At 44.5% G+C, this 15,675-nt stretch overlaps 1 protein-coding gene across 2 annotated transcripts in view; it reads right to left on the minus strand.

The window, feature by feature from the left end:
* Positions 1 to 8,380, minus strand: part of LOC124722858 (UNC93-like protein) — a 409,177-nt gene extending 400,797 nt beyond the window's left edge. Inside the window, exon 1 of one of the 2 annotated variants that reach the window (XM_047247985.1) lies at positions 8,321 to 8,380. The gene's annotated coding sequence lies outside the window, so the exon portion shown is untranslated. Of the gene's footprint in view, positions 1 to 8,185 lie in introns of both variants that reach the window. The other variant, XM_047247983.1, reaches the window with a different exon arrangement.
* Between the last annotated feature and the right edge of the window lie 7,295 nt (positions 8,381 to 15,675).

Consider the following 15,675-nt stretch of genomic DNA (forward strand, 5'->3'; position numbering starts at 1 on the left):
AGCACGGTAGAATCGCCATATTGAACACCAAACACTTTGTAACCCCTTCACATCAGCGCCTGCCATCAGAGAACAAGTGGTTCAAATGGCTCTGAGCACTATGGGACTTAACATCTTAGGTCATCAGTCCCCTAGAACTTACAACTACTTAAACCTAACTAACCTAAGGATATCACACACGTCCATGCCCGAGGTAGGATTCGAACCTGCGACCGTAGCGGTCGCGCGGTTCCAGATTGTAGCGCCTAGAACCGCTCGACCATCCCGGCCGGCCAGAGAACAAGTAATGGCCTTCCCGCACCGTTGGTCGAAGACTAGCAGCATCCGAACTAGGGAATTACCGTCTCTTGCGTGGGCAGTCGTTAACACAACGCAAATGGCTTTGTTCAGAGTGGTGCCATGACCGAGAACCATGCACTACTGATGAAAGGCGTCACACTTTGTTCAGCAACGAATCGTGGTTCTGCACTATCCCATATGACTGTACTCGTCGGCCTTTAGCACAATTTTTGACCCTTCAATAAAAGTCCTATTGTACGCCGATGACGTCTGCGCGTACACGTTTTCTCTCAGCTTGAGGATGGCGCTAAGGTGGTTGGATCGAGCGGCGTACGTACTCTATTCGTAGACGTACAGAAGTGGACTGAATCTTGCAGATGGTAAATCTTCGGCGGTTGTCTTTACACGACACCGGTTCCCGTGGGATCACCGAAGTTAAGCGCTGTCGGGCGTGGTCGGCACTTGGATGGGTGACCACCCAGACCGCCATGCGCAATTGCCGTTTTTCTGGGTGAACTCAACCTGGTGATGCCAATTGAGGAGCTACTCGACAGATTAGTAGCGGCTTCGGTCAAGAATACCATCATAACGACCGGGAGAGCGGTGTGCTGACCCTACGCCCCTCCTATCCGCATCCTCCACCGAGGATGACGCGGCAGTCGGATGGTCCCGATGGCCACGCGTGGCCTGAAGACGGAGTGCTTGTCTTTACATGGCAGAGATGGACGGCAACAACGCCCTTGATGCGATTAGGCCCTTTTACTATTTCAGTAAGCAGCTATTTGTCGACAGACAAATGGGCAAGCTATGTGGGATATTTGATTTCCAAGGTTGGTCGATCACTCAATATCCTACGATCGGTATCTCGCGTATGATGTTACAGTCCTACTTACTCTTTACAATGGCATGATTCGGCCTATACTGAATTATTGGCGACATCTCTGCTAGGCAAAATCGATACTCTGCAGTACAGTGCCATACGCATCTGTGTTGGGGCAATGAATCCTACACTTCCGAATGCGCTTTTGGAGGAAGCAAGGGAGATACCTCTTCAATTTCGGAGGACTATCTTGGCTGAGATATTCATCCTTCGTAGAGCAGCGCAAACAGTCCATCCTCTTCTGCAAAATGTTAACTGCTTCACTGAGGACAACTGGTACGTCGATAGGGTTCAAAGGAGGAGGGTACCCCTCCTAGCTCAAAACTTCAGGCAGCAAATATATGTCATACCCCTTGTTCTGATAGACTCTCTGCCTCCTGCATTTAGATGGAATATGACGTATTAAACTACCAGGCTACAATCTTCTATCAGCCCAAAGAGTCCAATCGAACTTTCGCCACTTCTACTGGCGTTTTCCATTTGATTGCATCAGCGTGTCCCTCATGGGTGAAAATATTCAGACGACTCCAAAACAATAGAGGCCACCGAGTTTTCGTACTTCGGCGGAGGTCCACTATATTGGGATATGTTTACGCTACCGACGGAAACCAGCATCTTCACTGCCGAAGTCCTTACACTTAAGGAATCTCCTCAATATGCGACAAAACAGTTCGACTCCCTATTGCCTCAGATCTGAGGAGTGCACTGGAAAACCTGGAAAAGCAGCAGTGGGGCTCCAACACCAGTGGCCATGTACTCTATGTAATTAAGTTTCTCTATGAGTGTGAAAGTCATCATAAACGTGCCCATTTATTATGGATCAAGGGACACACTGGTATCTCACGTAACGAGATGGAGGACCACTTGGCAAAACAAAGTATGACTGATGGCCAGCCTTATTACACCTGCCTTCGACAAACAGATTTTGTTGCTGGTATGAAGAAAAAGGTTGTCAAGAATCTTCACTTATGTGGGAGATCTCACAACAGTTCAAAGGAAGACACTAAGACATATACAGCCGAGTATTCCATGAAAAAACGTGATTTTCCCCAAATCAAGCTACCTAGACGTCATACCACAACCATAACGCACATCCGCATGATCTGTATAGGATGAAAGTTCAGCCATCTTCATACTGCGAAGACCACCCAACTGCAGACCTCAACCATATGATACAAGAATGTTCACACTATGAGCCGGCCGGAGTGGCCGAGCGGTTCTAGGCGCTACAGTCTGGAACCGCGCGTATGCTACGGTCGCAGGTTCGAATCCTGCCAGCGACATGAATGCGTGTGATGTCCTTAGGTTAGTTAAGTTTAAGTAGTTCTAAGTTCTAGGGGACTGATGACCTCAGAAGTTAAGTCCCATAGTGCTCAGAGCCATTTGCACCATTTTTTCACGCTGTGAGAGACAACGCCGCAGGTTTCTTAAGGCCATGATGAGAGCAGGAATTCCTCAAGCTAAATCTGTGACGGACCTGTTTTGACAGCCGACTACAATGGACTATGTCACTGTTGCCCAGTTTCTGCAAGAAGCATATGAGTCAGACTAAAAAGTTCCAGCGTAAGAAGTTGTGATAGGTGAACTGTTTTGATGAGTGAATGTACAGAATGTACCATGAAGTTTACCTGGAATTAATGTAATTTCTAATGTGTATGATGTATATGTGATATGGTAAACCTGATCCGTAATTACTCACTTATCTGGCTAAATGGTTAATGCCAAAGGCCAATAAATTATATGCATCAGATATCCCACATGACTATGGTCAGCGAGTATCGTCGTGACCTGAAGATGTGTCCCATTCTTCCATTGTTTTGGACAAGCACATCATGTTACCCTTGGCGTCATGGGGTGGAAAGCCATGGAGTATGACTTCGGGTCACGACTGGGAGTGATCGAGAGAACTGACGACACGATGGTACGTCACAGACATCCTGAGTTCATAGTGTTACCTCTCGTACGATAGTATCATGGTACCGCTTTCCAACAGGATAATGCTCGTTCACGCAAAGCACGTCTCTCTTTAAACTGTCTGCGTGATGATGAACTCACGCTGTCCGCAAGACCCCCAGATAGAACACGCGTGGTATCAGCGCAGCCGTCAACTACACCACGTAGCAGTATCCAAGATATCGGTCCAGATAAAACAGTTGTGGGACAGCTTACCACCGGAAAGGATAAAAATGCTTCCCAACAGAATAAGAGGATGCATCCTAGCTAGAAGGTGTGCAGAAACATCGTACTGATAAGTGGGATCATGTTGCCAAGTTTTTTTTTTAATTTGACTATTTTTTAATCGCCGAAATAACGTCACGTACCCTCTTAACCCGTGAAGTTTCATTTCGTTCACTCCTACGCTTCTGGGTGCTCCACTGTTTTTTTATCAGGCAGCGTACATGCTGGAAGACGTTCAGAACTTGATATTTGCTTCTATGTAATAGACAAAAGTAGTAGTCTCCTGAGATACAATATCAGTAACGACGGGAGCCCACTAGAACTTTTGATTTCTTGAATATGAAGTTTGTTAGGCCACTGCTCGTTTAATTTGGTGGAAATACCCCACAACATTTTCCGCGTCTAGGAAAGAACAGATGCCGCTTCCTTGTTTTCGCGGTGCCTTATTCCTTTTAGATTTTCCAACGGCTTCACGCTTGTGAATTGAGAGCGAGGGAATGGCTCAGCGGCAGTTATCTGCACGAAGTGACAAGACCGGTATGGAGCCAGCAGTAATCGCGGCTAAAGACTAGCGGCCTTGCGCGTCGCACGAACAGCTGCCACCAACTCAAAGCCAGAGATCAGGCGTTTACGACTTCACTAAATGAGGACGCTTGTTCAGAGCCCTGTGTCTTCTGATAAATCACTGCAGCAAGAACGTGTTCTACTTACAAAATTACTAATGTACTGTCTCAATCGTGTATGTCCTCTAACTTAGTAAATAATAATAATCGTGTATGTCCTCTAACTTAGTAAATAATAATAAGTAAGTGTGTAAATATGTTGCAGCGAAATATGCTTCTTTGTAGATGAAAGGTATATTAAATAATGGTTCCTTTGCATTTCAAGGTCGTTAATTGGAGCAAACTGTGAGCGGTTCCTCCTGTATTCTAACGTAATAGTCTGATAACTTCTATTACAACACGGCTTTAACCTACCTTTTTTTTCTCTGCTAATATGCTATACCGCAGGTCTTATGCGGCATGCCTCATTTTCATCGAAGAGTTTATCGTATCTACATGTTTCGGCAGCATATGAAAACACGTTCGACGTTGGAAATATGAATCACGGTTTTGAAAGATCACTTGATATTAACATCGGAATAAATACTAGAGTAAAAGTATGGTCGATTGTCATAATGTCTTTCTGGATGTATTGATGGTCCGTCTTATGATTTTCTCAAACGATTCATAAATAATAACAAAAAAAGTTTCACCTTAAAAATGACCTCTGATTACACCAGATACAAGAGCGGAAACTACAGATTACCGTGAAAATTAATGGGAAAACCACAACGTGACGAAACACCCCTAGAACGTGGTATGTAAGGAACGAGATTATTACTACTACTAATTATTATTATTATTATTATTATTATTATTATTATGTGTTATTGTTTATCCCATTTCTGAACGAAACTTTTTTGCGTTGCAGGAATATTTATTAAATTTCCCCTTTTTCTAAGACGTTACCCTACCGGATATATAACGTACCACGTTAGCCCATCGGATTTTGAAAGGTAAATAAGTTGACGATGCGATACTTTGTATTAAATAATATTTTATCACTATTATTTTCTGTCTACAGTCGTTTTCAAAGGATTTTATCCAGATATAAATGAGTAGCCTTGTCTGGCTGTCCTCCGATGTCGCCGTCCTGCGGACATCGTCGACTGGAGAATGGTTTCGTCTACACTTGGTATCCGAACGCTGTTCACTCTTGCCATGAAATCACATTTGTATCGACTGTCAGGAAAGATTTAATAACTACTTATCTTGAACTCATACTCTCTCTTCTCACTGATTGTCAACCGTCTAAAACGTGTTTGCAAATACACAAAGTCTTCTCAAGGGTTAGTATTCGTCCTCGCTTAGTTCACGTACAGTCATTCTCTTATGAACGCATTTAGTACAGGAAAACACGTGACTGATGCATTTAGTTGTGAATCAAAGCGTCAGCTACTTCCTCTTCTTATTAAATTTCCTGTGAAGTCACGAAAACAGCTTTTTGGTACATACTCTATAGTGAAACAGCAGTTCCTCATCTCCCCGGTCCTCTAACATCAAACCGAACGTTTTCTGAAAGTGTCTAAATATCTGTGTCAACTGCACGCAGGGTTTACTATTAAAACTTGCTCTAGGACCGGAAAAGTATTAAAAGCTTGTCATTCAGACAATACCTTAGTGCAGTGAACACCTGATAACTGCCAATGTTTTGAGAACAGCTGTTTGTACCTCAATTCTTAACCGCAGCCGGTATTATTTATCGTTTTAATGATTATTAGCTACGTAGTTTCATCATGGCTGAAAGTCCACGTGTTGCCTTTTCATGGATGGCGTATTTTTCTTTTGTCACTAACACAGCATTATGCAGTAGTTATAGTTTAGTATTCGTCTTGGCACACAGAAAGAAGACGTAGGTGAACTGTTGTGACAATGCTAACACGGTGCAGCGGTTCTGAGATAAGCAGTATCGGAAAGTCGTAGAAACAGGTTGCCAGTCCTGTCCATATGATTACGTCATGCTGGTCAAGCTGTTTTAAAGTTTCATAACGTTATACAGTCTTTATAAAACCGTAAAAAGTTGGTCACGTAATAGTTATTATTTTGCTTGTGCTCAGAGAATACATTTCTTAATCAACACGGATATTCTTGTAAACTGCAAAAGGATAAAGTAACTGACAGAATAATAACAGACGCGACGTCCATATAACACAATACCAACATGCATGCCAAACGGTCTGACCTGGATGTCAACTGGGAAACTTTTAAACAGGAACTGATCGAAATGAACATAGTGCAGCTAGAGATACTGATGGAGCTTAACAAAAAACGTTTCACGTAGGATGAAATGTCTCACAAGGGAAAAGGTAAGCTTGTTCTAGTATTAAGAACAACATAGATCTTCGGAATATAGGTACTCAATGGAGTAGAAAATCAATATTTTATAACATAGGTGGCGTCATTCGAAACGGAGCACAAGCATAATTAGGCGACAGTCGTAGAGGAAATAAATTGTAACTTTGTTCAAAGAACTATCCCAGCATTCATGTGAACTGAGTCATGCAGTCCATGAAAAACTTAAACCAAGACATCTCGACTGGTATCTGATCCCAGTCGTAGCATTAATTAAATATTGTAGGAGGTTCCTGACAGCAAAATGCTGACGGATACTTCCACTCCAAACAGAGAGCGCCGCCTGGCAGATAAAAACTTTATGCTCGGCTGGGGTTCCGACAGCAGATCAAGCTTGAAGTCGGCCGTGTGGCCTACTCGAGTGGCAGCGACCCGTGAATGGCGAACAGCCACGTTCGAGTCCCTTTCCTTGTCGATCGGTCACATTTCGAGTGTACAGCCGCAGAAACCGCGTTTCTTCAACTGACATTTCGGTCGGATTCCTTTCTCTCATATTCCGAAAGAGCTGACTCACTGGTGCCACAACGACCGCTTCCGTTCAGTTTGTCAGCTCACTCTGATCGTGTCCGCAATGTATACGGCTGAAATGTCAGTTGAATTTCTGCGGCATCACGCCGGAAATCTAATGCATCAATCAATAAGCCGCGAAAATATGAAGATACACACCATTACAGTTTGATCCGTAACATGTTTTTTCACTTATTCTTTCAGCAGCTTTTATTATAAAGACTGTTGCATTTGCTTGATAATTGTGACAATATTTACTATTTGTCCCTCTTTTCTCGTGATTGGAGGGTTCCGTTAAGGAATTATGACAGTGCTGTCGTATTTTAGTATCAATAACGTTTATTGCGATTTTTCTAATTTGTGCAGCAACGTAGCTCTCGACGGCCGAGGTAAATAGGATGAAAGATGGAGTCTGGCAGTAGTAAGAAAAGCTTTCCCCGAAAAATAGAAATATGTTAACAACACATACAACTCCAACTGTTAGAAGACAGTCTGATAATTTTTGTCTGACTTGTAACATTGTACGGAAGTGGCCTGCAAACTGTGCAGTCAAGAACGGAATAGCAGGTTTTAAAATGTGGTATTACTGAAGAATACCGAACATTAGATGAGTCTCTCGGGTAACTTAAGAGGAGGTACTGAACCGAAATGGGGAGAAAAATTTATTACACAACATGACTAGAACGCGGGATCGGTTAATAGAATACATCCTGAGGAATCAAGGAGCAGTTAATTTGGCAATGGCGAGAAGAGTGGTACGTTAAGATTTTAGGAGGCCACAGCTTGTTTTCAGTACGCAGGTTCAACTGGATGTAGTCTGCCATAGTTATACATATACGAAGAGATTTGCATAGGCTAAACTAACGTGAAGAGTTGCACCAAACAAGTAGACAACAACAACAAGACTTGAAAATCAAATGGATGCAGATGTCAGCGAATACGTAGTGTTTGAAACTTTCATACTGTAACGATGTACTGAAACATTCTGAAAATTATAAACTATGGTTCGCAATGACTGCCGATGGAAGTTTTTCAAAGTGGCTTACATGAAAATACGTTTTAAAGTTGCAGTAATTATCGTTTTTCAAAATTTTCAGGTGGTGTTTTACTCATTCTCAAGATCAGTGTGTAAGCGATTGTGCTGAATGTTTGAAGTTCCCGTACTGTATAGGAAAATTTAATCGCATCTCTAGATGTTTCCGATTTTTTCGGAAGGCCTAATCCTCATACAGTACACACACTGAAGTTCAGATCGAGAAAAAGATTGTCATACTAATACCAGAAAAACGTCCTCTTCTAATGTGTAAGCAACTCTGGGGCCATCACTAGACAGACATATGGTATAATCTAATGTGTATCAGTTATGAAAAGTCATAGAAACACTCACCAACTGTGAGTATTCGTTTGTTGTTCCAATACTCGGTCAAGATGGGCGACAATTGTTACTTGTGCTCGGGACTCAGGGGGACGTACCATCTGTCGGAGGAGACGATGTTCGGCTAGGCGCGGGAGACGTACTCACCAGCTGCAGGAACTGAGCCCAACTGTGACTGGCGCAGCGCAGGCGGGAGCCCACTGACCTTCGCGGGCCTCGTCCTCCTTCTCCACACGAGTAAACGCCACCTGCCGCACGTTTCACGAAGGACGCGCCGGCGCTCATCGCTGTCACCAGCATCTATCTACCTTACAAGAGGAAAAGGCTATATACCTTGACAGAAGCCAATTCTCATTCGTCGCTTCAGTCTGCATATACAGGGTGGTCCATTGATCGTGACCGGGCCAAATATCTCACGAAATAAGCGACAAACGAAAAAACTACAAAGAGCGAAACTTGTCTGCCTTGAAGGGGGAAACCAGACGACGCTATGGTTGGCCCGCTAGATGGCACTGCCATAGGTCAAACGGATATCAACTGCGTTTTTTAAAAATAGGAACCCCCATTTTTATTACATATTCGTGTAGTACGTAAAGAAATATGAATGTTTTAGTTGGACCACTTTCTTCGCTATCTGGTAGATGGCGCTGTAGTAGTCACAAACGTATAAGTAAGTGGTTTCACGCAACATTCCGCCAGTGCGGACGGTATTTGCTTCGTGATACATTACCCGTCTTAAAATGGACCGTTTACCAATTGCGGAAATGGTCGATATCGTGTAGATGTATGGCTATTGTGATCAAAATGCCCAACGGGCGTGTGCTATGTATGCTGTTCGGTATCCTGGACATCATCCAAGTGTCCGGACCGTTCGCTGAATAGTTACGTTGTTTAAGGAAAAAAGAAGTGTTCAGCCACATGTGAATCGTCAACCACGACCTGCAACAAATGATGATGCCCGAGTAGGTGATTTAGCTGCTTTCGCGTCTAATCCGCTCATCAGTATCAGACAAATTGTGCGAGAATCGGGAATCTCAAAAACGTCGGTGTTGAGAATGCTACATCAACATCGATTGCATCCGTACCATATTTCTATGCACCAGGAATTGCATGGCGACGACTTTGAACGTCGTGTACAAAAATGGTTGAAATAGCTCTGAGTACTATGGGACTTCTGAGGTCATCAGTCCCCTAGAACTTAGAACTACTTAAACCTAACTAACCTAAGGACGTCACACACTTCCGTGCCCGAGGCAGGATTCGAACCTGCGACCGTAGCCGTCGCGCCGGTCCAGACTGTAGCGCCTAGAACCGCTCGGCCACTCCGGCCGGCGGAGACGTCGTGTGCAGTTCTGCCACTGGGCACAAGGAAATTATGGGACGATGACAGATTTTTTGCACGCGTTCTGTTTAGCGACGAAGCGTCATTTACCAACAACTGTAACGTAAACCGGCATAATATGCACTATTGCGCAACGGAAAATCCACGATGGCTGCGACAAGTGGAACATCAGCGACCTTGGCGGGTTAATGTATGGTGCGGCATTATGGGAAGAAGGATAATTGGCCCCCATTTTATCGATAGCAATCTAAATAGTGCAATGTATGCGGATTTCCTACTTCATGTTCTACCGATGTTAGTACAAGATGTTTCACTGCATGACAGAATGGCTATGTACTTCCAACATGATGGATGTCCGGCACATAGCTCGCGTGCGGTTGAAGCGGTACTGAATAGCATGTTTCATGACAGGTGGATTGGTCGTCGAAGCACCACAGCATGGTCCGCACGTTCACCGGATCTGACGTCCCCGTATTTCTTTCTGTGGGGAAAGTTGAAGGATATTTGCTATCGTGATCCACCGACAAAGCCTGACAACATGCGTCAGCGCATTGTCAGTGCATGTGCGAACATTACGGAAGGCGAACTACTCGCTGTTGAGAGGAATGCCGTTACACGTATTGCCAAATGCATTGAGGTTGACGGACATCATTTTGGGCATTTATTGTATTAATGTGGTATTTACAGGTAATCACGCTGTAACAGCAGGCGTTCTCAGAAATGACAAGTTCACAAAGGTACATGTATCACATTGGAACAACCGAAATAAAGTGTTCAAACATACCTACGTTCTGTATTTTAATTTAAAAAACCTACCTGTTACGACCTGTTCGTCTAAAATTGTGAGCCATATGTTTGTAACTATTACAGCACCATCTATCACAAAGCGAAAAAAGTGGTCCAACTAAAACATTGATATTTCTTTAGGTACTACACGAATATGTAATAAAAAATGGGGGTTCCTATTTTAAAAAACGCAGTTGATATCCGTTTGACCTATGGCAGCGCCATCTAGCGGGCCAACCATAGCGCAATCTGGTTTCCCCCTTCAAGCTAGACGAGTTTCGTTCTTTGTAGTTTTTTGTTTGACGTTTATTTCGTGAGATATTTGGCCCGGTCACGATCAATGGACCACCCTGTATACATTACAGATGTTTGATACTTGAAAAGATCCCTGGAACCGTATACAGGGGGGGTCCAGAAAAATGGCTCAAATGGTTCAAATAGCTCTGAGCACTATGGGACTTAATATCTGTGGTCATCAGTCCCCTAGAACTTAGAACTACTTAAACCTAACTAACCTAAGAACATCACACACATCCATGCCCGAGGCAGGATTCGAACCTGCGACCGTAGCAGTCACACGGTTTCGGACTGAGCGCCTAGAACCGCTAGACCACCGCGGCCGGCCCAGAAAAATGTAGACACTCTTTAGTAGTTAATATCTTTGGAACAAAATGACATATCGTTGCAGTTATGCGTGGTAGCGTGGCCCATTAGTTCTTCAACAGGTCTTGGCGATCGTTTTCCAGCAGACGACAGTGCAGCAGTTAATGACGTCCGATAGTCGCTTGAGCAACGCAAGGCCCTATTGAAGTGCTACTGGAAGTATGGGAATATAATGAAGGCACAACGGCAATGGCATAGTGTGTACGGAACTCAACCACCAACACATTCAACAAATTATCATGTTCGGTCGAATTTGAAGCCGACGGTACTGTTCAGGATGTGCATAAGGTAAGATTTGGCCGATCAAAAACATCAGCAACTCAAGCTTCAAGTGCTGCTGCATTGCGACATTTTACGAGGTCACCTCAAAAATCTTTGAAGCAAGGCGCACGTGAAAGCGGGGTAAGCTAATCGAGCGTACGACGAGTTGTGAAGGCTACAAAGTGGAAAGTGTACATTCAAAGATCCCTGCACGCTATGAACGAGGACGACTCGGTTCGAAGGATGTAGCTCTGTGAGTGGTTTGAAGGCATGCTTCGCGAGGATAAGCGGTTTTCTGGGATGGTTATCTGCCGTAATGAGGCGTAATTCAAACTGAACGGTACTGTAAGCCGTCACAACTGCGTGTGCTGGGCTCCTGAAAATCCTCACGTTCACGTGGACAAACATGTTAACCAACCGGGCGTTAATGAGTGGTGTAGTCAGCCATCGCGTCGTTTGATTGGACCATTTGTTTTTGAAGCTACCGTAAATGGTGAGGTGTATCTTAGTATGCTGCAGACACCGGCTTTACTTGCCATCCGAGAGGTGTTTAGAAATGAAAGATTTTACCTACAAAAAGATGACACTCCGCCTCACTACAACAGAGATGTCAGAGCCTACGTCCGCCTGCTTAGCTGGGTGGTAACGTGCTCGCCTCCCATGTAAGCGAGCCCAGGTTTGATTCCCGGCCGGTTTGGAGATTTTCTCAGCTTGGGAACTGGGTGTTGTGTTGTCCTCATCATCATTTTATCCTCATCACCGGCGCGTAAGTCGCCCAATGTGGCGTCGACTGCAGTAAGACTTGCACTTGGCGGCCGAACTTCCCCTGATGGGGCGTCCCGTCCAAAGATGCCATAAGCTCATTTCATTTTTGTCAGAGCCTACTTTGATAAAATCTATCTGGATGATGGATAGATCGAAGAGGAGCTTTCGAGCACCAACCACGGTCTCTAGACCTTACACCTCTTGGCTTCTACCAATGGGAGGCCTTTAAAAATGAAGTTTATCAACAGAAGCCAGCTACACTGAAGAGCTTGGAGAAACCATCGAGGCATCTTGTGCAGCTAACACACTGGCAACACTGACAAAAAAATGGTTCGAATGGCTCTGAGCACTATGGAACTATACATCTTAGGTCATCAGTCCCGTAGAACTTAGAACTACTTAAACCTAACTAACCTAAGGGCATCACACACATCCATGCCCGAGGCAGGATTCGAACCTGCGACCGTAGCAGTCCCGCGGTTCCAGACTGCAGCGCCTAGAACCGCACGGCCATCAACACTGACAGTCGTAGTTCTGTCAACAGTTCAGCGGCATCGATGTTGTTTGGCTGCTAAGGGGGGTTCGCTTTGAAACACACAAAATAACATCTCGCCCATGTAAGAATTGTAACGGTATGTCATTTTATTCCATTAATATTGACTATCAAAGAGTACCTAGATTTTTCTTGACCCATCTGTGGTTTCATTTGATTAAAACGGGCGGGATCCCTCGTTTCGTTCGATACTGGGGTACTATTCTAATACAGTTCCAGAGTCTCTGGAGTGTTGTTCGAGTTTATGGGGAATCCCAGGTGGGCTGAGGCGTCAATGAGAATCTGCGTGCTAGGGCAGTCCGTGCAGTTGTGCAAAACCATTGTGCCAGCGTGGCGTAGTGGTTAGCTCATCTGTATAATTAGCAGGACACCTGAGTTCGGATCCCAGCCTTGGTACAAATTTCCATTCGCCGCCTTAGTCTGCATGTATGCATCATGCAAAGAAAAGCGTCAGCAAACTTGTTCTCTGTTCCAAATGGTCTCTGTGACGATTCTGGGAATGTGCGATGAAAGGCAGAGCACAGATCGGTACTTGTGTTTTGCTATCAATTTCTCTTTGTAGTTGTTCCAGACTGACATCTCTAGCTTCAATGCCATTTGCAGTTCGTGCATGCAGATACAGTATTGTGTCGGTAACTGCAGGTGGCGTTTACACTCTGTAGACAAGTTACTTAACACTTTGCCGTCCGCAAACCTCGTGCAAATTTATTCGCTTGGCGCCGGCAGCGCTAATTTGTATTACTTGGCTTGTCGCCGGCCGCTTGTCACCTTTCCGTTGATGACAAGCTTCAATCACATTGACTTTTCTACGCTTTAATTTCTCCGGAAATCTTCTACTTTGCGGTATCGTTCCACAAACTCGAATTTTCTTTTAAAATAACTTTTCTTCAAGTTCTACACTGTTATAATAATTATCCATGTAGAGGTGATGTCACTTTTCGTAAGAAGGTGTCAATAGTTCCATCACTGCTTTTGCCAAAGGCTGTCCAGCGCCGGCATATATCTTGAATGAGGAAATGCATCCCGTACTCCAATCACACACCGTTGGAATGAGATTGCCATATTTCGTAATTTTCGACGGATTGTAAACTTTAAAATTTAACCGTCCGCGCCATTGTATTATTCCTTCATCAATCGAGATGTTTCGACTTGGATTAAACGTTTCTTTAAGCTTTTTGGAAAAATAATCAATTACGAAATCCACTTTGAAAAGCCGGTTGGCATTATCCGGTTTATTGTTGTTTTCGGAAAAATGTAAAAATGTTAATATTTGCAAATACGCTTCTCGGGTTTGCCGCCGGATCGTATTGTGTAAATCGTACAATATTTTCTCGATGCAACTGCTCGACATTCTTATTTAATGACCAGTATTTTGAACAAGTGGACGGTGTCGCCATGGGAAGTCCTCTGTCTCCCATGGTGGCCAACTATTTTATGGAAGACTTTGAGGAAAAAGCACTGCAGTCGGCAAGTCTCAAACCTTCTTATTTTTGGCGGTATGTAGACGATACCTTTGTGGTGTGGCCCCACGGAGTAGAGACATTAACTGTGTTTCCCGGACATCTGAACTCGCTACATCCCAATATACAGTTCACTATGGAAGTGGAAAAGGATGGCCTCTTACCATTCCTGGACGTCTTAGTCAGAAGAAGAGCTGACGGTACATTGGGACACAGCGTCTATCGCAAATCAACTCATACAGAGCTATATTTGCAGGCCACGAGTTGCCATCATCCTGCTCAACGCGGTAGTGTACTATGCTCTTTGGTGTGCAGAGCACATGTAGTCTCAGATGCTGACAGCCTACCTGGGGAGCTACAACACCTGAGAACGGTATTCCAACAGAATGGCTATTCAGAAAGGCAGATATGCCATGCATTCCGTTCTCAGCAAACTCGACGCAGGGATGTATATGAAGATGCGTAGGCACCCACTCCAACAGCGTTCTTGCCCTATTTTGGCGGCATGTCTTCGAGAATAGAAAGAATCCTCAAAAAGCACGACGTCAAGTGTGTTTTTCGGCCACCAGCAAAATTGGGGAATGTATTGTGCTCTGTCAAAGACGACCTTGGCCTCAGAAAACGTGGCGTGTACAAAATCCCGTGCCAATGTGGAAAATCTTATATCGGACAGACATGCCGAACCGTGCAAGAACGTTGCGTCGAACATCATCGTCATACACGCCTGGGGCAACCTGATAAATCAGCGGTAGCGGAACATTGCCTGGACACGGGACATCGTATGCTTTACGAACAGACGGAAATTCTATCCCCAGCGTCATCTTTCTGGGACAGTGTTATTAAGGAGGCCATACATATTCGCACGGCGGACAATCTAATCAACAGGGATGCAGGTTTTCAACTGAGCGCCGCCTGGAATCCAGCACTGGCTGCCATTAAATCAAAAACAGGGAAAACAAGAACTTCCGTTTCCTCAAGTGACTCAACGCGTAGCGGAGATTTAGTTCAAACTTTATCCGCAGGAGCGTCCGGCAGCACAGTTATTGCCCAAAGCGCACACGTGGATGGCCTTTCTGCAGCTCCCAGTAGGGGGCACCAGGAGCGCCGCTATCTCCAACTATGAGCGTCTTCTCGCGCACGCGTATTGCCTGCTCCCGTCATGATAAATTCCGACGCCGCCGCGCGATTATCATCAGTCGCGCCTTGCAGCAGTGACAGCAGCAGCTACCACCACCTGATGATGTCGAGCAGTTGCATCGAGGAAATATTGTACGATTTACACAATACGATCCGGCGGCAAACCCGAGAAGCGTATTTGCAACAGATCCGTCGGGAAAGCATGAAAAGTCACATGATAATATTTGTCTGAATCGGTTGCGGGACATCGTTTTGCGAAATATCGGTGTGTCTATCAATGGATTCGTTGACCAATAATCATCGATCCTTGCTTTTTCTTACAGTTCCCATAAGGATAACAAGCCCAAACCATTTTCTAAGTTCGTGTCCCGTAATATCAACAAATTTCGCATCTTTATTCTCCAGTTTCCTTCTATTGCAATTTTGAATGTAGTACTTGTTCGTCTCGTTGCTAATATATTCAAATAGATCATTCCCAATATATAATTCTACGATATCCCCGACGCTCTGTGTATCTTTGGGAAATATGTTTGGA

Source organism: Schistocerca piceifrons, chromosome X (assembly GCF_021461385.2).
Source record: "Schistocerca piceifrons isolate TAMUIC-IGC-003096 chromosome X, iqSchPice1.1, whole genome shotgun sequence".
Taxonomy (NCBI): Eukaryota; Metazoa; Arthropoda; class Insecta; order Orthoptera; family Acrididae; genus Schistocerca; species Schistocerca piceifrons.